The sequence below is a fragment of the Aegilops tauschii genome, chromosome 2, assembly GCF_002575655.3.
Source record: "Aegilops tauschii subsp. strangulata cultivar AL8/78 chromosome 2, Aet v6.0, whole genome shotgun sequence".
Classification (NCBI taxonomy): domain Eukaryota; kingdom Viridiplantae; phylum Streptophyta; class Magnoliopsida; order Poales; family Poaceae; genus Aegilops; species Aegilops tauschii.
This window is the reverse complement of record NC_053036.3, coordinates 511,889,273-511,894,036: the sequence shown is the minus strand read 5'-3', so window position 1 is coordinate 511,894,036 and position 4,764 is coordinate 511,889,273.

Below are 4,764 nucleotides of genomic sequence, written 5' to 3'. Positions count from 1 at the left end.
AACTCTCCAAAAGTACATCCAGCGCTTCAACAACGTTCGCCTCAAGATCCCCAAGGTGACGGACGAGGCCATCATCTCCGCGTTCTCCGATGGCGTCCGCGACGTCAAGATGAAGGAGGAGCTCGCCATCCACGAAGAGCTGTGCACATCTCAGGAGTTGTTCAACCTGGCGACCAAGTGCGCAAGAGCTGAGGATGGGCGCCTCTCCCTCCTTGAGCTCCCGGCTGCGGACACGGAGGAGAAGAAAGCCAAGGCCAAGGACGTGAAGCGCAAGGGAGCGGCTGTGCTTGTGGCGGAGCCAGACACCAAGCGCGGCAGAGATCAGCCCGAGTCATCCAAGAGCAGCAGGTCGTTTTGCGCCTTCCACAACCTGCATACCCACAACACCAGCGACTATCAAGAGCTTAGAGCCATTCGAGAAGGACGCTTCGGTCGACGCCCCGAGCGCAGCGACCGGGGCTACGGCCGTGGAGGAGGACGTGGTGGCGGACGCTGGGATGACTGTGGCTCATGCCAGGAGTGGCCCGACCGACCTCGTGAAGACCGCTGGCAGGATCAGCCTCGCGAAGGCGCCTGGAGGGACCAGCCTCGTGAGGATCTTCCTCAGGGCAACGCCGGTCTTCCTCCGCTACCGCCGCCAAGAAGGAATGACGACCACCATCAAGACGAGGGGGCTGGGGGCTTCCAGGAGCCGCGTGCTATCGCCTGCATCTCTGGCGGAGCTCAGGCCCCAGCCTCGCAGTGTATCTTCAAGCAGTTTGCTCGTGAAGTGAATGCAGTCCTCCCCAAGCTTGAGGCCACACGCCCGCTCAGATGGTCCCAGTGCGCCATCACCTTCAGTTCGGCGGATCAGCTCAAGTGCGCGGCCACCGTAGGCGCCCTTCCCATGCTTTGCTCTCCATTCACCAGCAACGTGCAAGTCACCAAGACCCTCATCGACGGCGGCGCAGGGCTCAACGTCCTGTCCGTCGACACATTCGACAACCTCCAAGTGCCGTATGATCAGCTTCATCCTACCAAGCCTTTCTCAGGAGTGACCGATGGCTCCACCACACCGATAGGGCAGGTCCGCCTCCCTATCACCTTCGGAGAATGCAAGAACTACCGCACCGAGCTCATCGACTTCGATGTCGCGCACATCCGCCTGCCATACAACGCCATCCTCGGGTATCCAGCCCTGACCAAGTTCATGGCGGTGACCCATCACGGCTACAATGTCCTCAAGATGCCGGGAAGCGGCGGGATCATCACGGTCCCATGCGAAGAAAGAGATGCGGTGTGCTCCCTCAAGCGCGCCTTCCAAGCTACAGCAATCGACGACCCCGACAGCAAGAGCGAGGGCCCTCCTAAGGCCATCCCCAAGAAGAAGAAGCAGTTGCGCTGTGCAGGGCCTCATGAGGATGGCGTCGCGGCTGGAGCCTCGTCAAGATCAGCGCCCGCTCTAGGGGTGCGTCCCTCCATCGCATAGGAAGGCGCACCCGGCGCCCTTCTCGGGCAGGGCTCGGTCGCTCTCTTATGGAGGGCCTCAGACCTTGCCGACATCACGAGGGAGGTGCTCGGGCACCACTTGGAGGCGTGCTTCACGGCACGTTTCCCTCAGGAGGACACAGGGCGAGGAGCGCCCACCGCTCAGGAGTTCATCACCAGGACCACTCAGGAATTACAAGACGCGAGGGCCATGTGCGGTGACCGCCGCTCACCAGGCGCAGCTCCACATCCAGGCGAGGATGTCGGGCTGCGCGTCTGCATCGACGTCCCAGGGCTCAACAGGACCGCTTCTCAGGAGCCCTTCTGGCCTTCGCGCGTAGGCCGCTGCGAGGGTCCACCGCACAACTACGTTCGCATGCCTTTTGGCCTGCCGAGCGTGTCATCCGCCTATCAGCGCAACTTGTGGCGCGTTCTGGCGGCTCAGGAGGCGAGGCACCACGCCGTCCTGGCGGAGATGGAGACGGTCCTCAAGGAACCACCTGGAGCCCCAAACCCTCCCGAGGCTCAGGGCCCCGGTGGCTCATGAGGAGCAACCCCTTCGCCGCGAACCTTCAGCTGCCCCGACACCCCTTCATCAAAAGAACCAGGTGACATCATTCCAAGTTCATTTAGCTGGGAGCGCCCCACGGGCTGCCTCATCCCCAGGCCACGTGGGTCCGTCCCTGTGGCATGTATCCCTCTTTCATGTCTTTAGCTTACCATGCTGGGGGCGCCCCTCGAGCTGCATCATCCCCAAGCCGCTCGGGCCTGACCCAGTGGCATGTACCTTCCCTGCATTTACTTGAGCTAGTATGCTTTCCATGCTTAATCTGCCTATGATTATCATCCACTTGATCGCCACCCACCATGGGAGCCGCGCGCCGGTCGTCTTTCTTCAGGACCCTTCGCGTGAGTAGGTTGGGCACGGCGTCCGTGCTCGGGCCCGTCCCTGCAGCGTCGATAAATCCAGCGGCTGGGCTCTTTCCGGTGGGCCGACCTCGTTCACGTCACCTCCTGGGGTCGCTGGTGCTTGATCCTCTCACGCGATAACCTCAGGAGATTCGTTCGGCGCAGGTTGTCTGACCACGTCGCAGGACCAGCACAGCAAACAAGAACCAAGACCAGGCGCAACCCGCCTTGAGGTAGGGCCTCGTGAGTCCCGCGCTGGCTCACGGGTGCCCAGATACACCTCGTCTAGCCCTGCCGTGCAAGCCACGTGTCAGGGCCGGGCTGTACACGCCCCGGGGGCTCTCCCTAGAGGGAGCCCCCTCCCACGCCCAAGTGGAAGCACCATGCTCCGCGCTGGCCGTCGACACTGCCGAGGAGCGGCTATGCCCGTGAACAAGCGGAAGTACTATGCTCCGCGCTAGTGATAAACAACTGAGGGCGGCCTCACGGCCGTACCAACCTCAGGGAGCCCCAGAGCTTAGTGTCCGGCCTCACCGCAACGCCTCCCCTCGGGAGAGTCGCACGAGGGGGCTGGGCATGGGGGCTGCGCTCGGGTCATGCCCAAGCGTGCGCCACCCAACCAGGTCTCCCGGACCTGGTCGTCGCGCGCCCCTCCCGAGCCGAGCCTTGGCCAGGGCAGGTATGGAGATTGTTTGCGCGTCAAGGGGGACCCCTGAGCGTCGCGACTCAGGAGCCTAACTGGTCACATAGCCCCTCACTCCTTGGTCCGTCCTGGTCTCCGGTCGGCCCAACGGCGGTTGAGGTATGCGCGGGGCCGGGCTCTGCCAGCGCAGAACACAAAGTATATAGGAAGAAAATCGCAAAATCTCAAAGCAAACATTACAGGACATATTGTTCTCACAATATCAAACGCAAGTTTAACGCCTCCACGAGGCCTGATGCATGCTGCAGGAATAAAACAGGAAAGGAGCCGCAGGTCACCCCTGAACACCATCGATGCTCGCGAGAGGCACTCCTCCCTTGATGATGTCGCCCTCGTCTTGGTCACCGGCCGGAGCTGCAGGAGCGGCGGCGCCTCCAGTCAAAGGCGCGGAGACAAAGCCGCGGAACTTCTTCAGCAGGGCCTCCACCTGACCTTTCACGGCTGCGGCGGCAGCTGTGCGGTGTTCATCAGCCACAGGCTCCAGCAGCTCGTCAAGACGAGCGCTGGGGTCACGAAGGTGCAGATGGCTGAAGACACGAGTCAGCGCGGCCGAGGAAAGGACGCGTGCCTCGTCCTCTGTCAGGGGGCCGATGCCGGCCACGGCCTCCTCAAGCGCGTCAACCAAGTAGGGAAGAAGCTTGGCAGGGCCGTCCTCGTCGGTGGACAGCGGCCTCTCCAAGCCCTTCTCGTAGAGCGCCTTTAGTGCCACGCAAGACCTCTTCTCGAGAAGCATGAAGGCCTCGCGGTCTTCGGCCAGGACCTTCGCCTTGGCGTCAAGGTCGACCTCCTTCGCCTTCACCTTCCGCTCCAGCTCCTCCAGCCGGTCGCGCTCCGCGGCCTGCGCCTTCGCCAACTCCCCCAGCTCGGTGTCGCGGTCCCTGACGGCGTCCTCCTGGGCCCTCATCTCCTCCTCCTTTGCCTGGCGGCCACGGGTTTCCTCGGCATGCTGGTCATGCAGACTCTTCAGCTCGTCCTCCAGCACCCGGCAGCGGTCGCGAGCAGCCTTGGCGTCCTTCAGCGCCGCCTCACGATCGGCCACAGCTTGCGCGGTGGCCCGCTTCTCCTCCTCGGAGGCCGTCGCGGCCTGGTTCAGTGCCCCTCGGACCGCCAGGTCAGAATGGAGCCAGCCAGAGGCCAGCTCCAGGCGCGGGTCCGTGCCCAGGGGATCTTCCCGCAGCTGGGCCATCTCTGAAAGAACGCGCTCCAAGGCGACGGAGGAAGCAGAAGAACCTGGGAGTAGTGGCGCAGCAGAAGGAGGAATCGACGTCGTCACCAGAGCCTGGGAAACCAAGCGCTCCTGAGCCTTCGGGCCCTCATCAACCGGACCAAGCACCGGCGTTTCCGGAGCCAGCGGGGCCACGGGGCTGACTCCTCCCGATGATGTTCCTCTTGGCCTCGCGGGGGCGACTGGGCTGGGGAGGTGCGAGTGCTGTCGTCTCTTTTCTCCGCAGAGGGGGGCACGGCCGCTGCATCCTCCCTCCTTTTCTTCGCTGAAGGCACCGGCCTGATCAACCAAAGGTGAACGTCAGAAAATAGCAAGTACAAGCAGGAACCAGACGAAGCTCGAAGCACTTACTGATCCACAACGACATAGTCCACCTTCCACTTGGGAGCCTGAAACCCGAAAGCTTCGGAGGAGAAGTGGGCACACGGGCTCCGGGAGCAGAAGACGGCGCAGCAGAAGG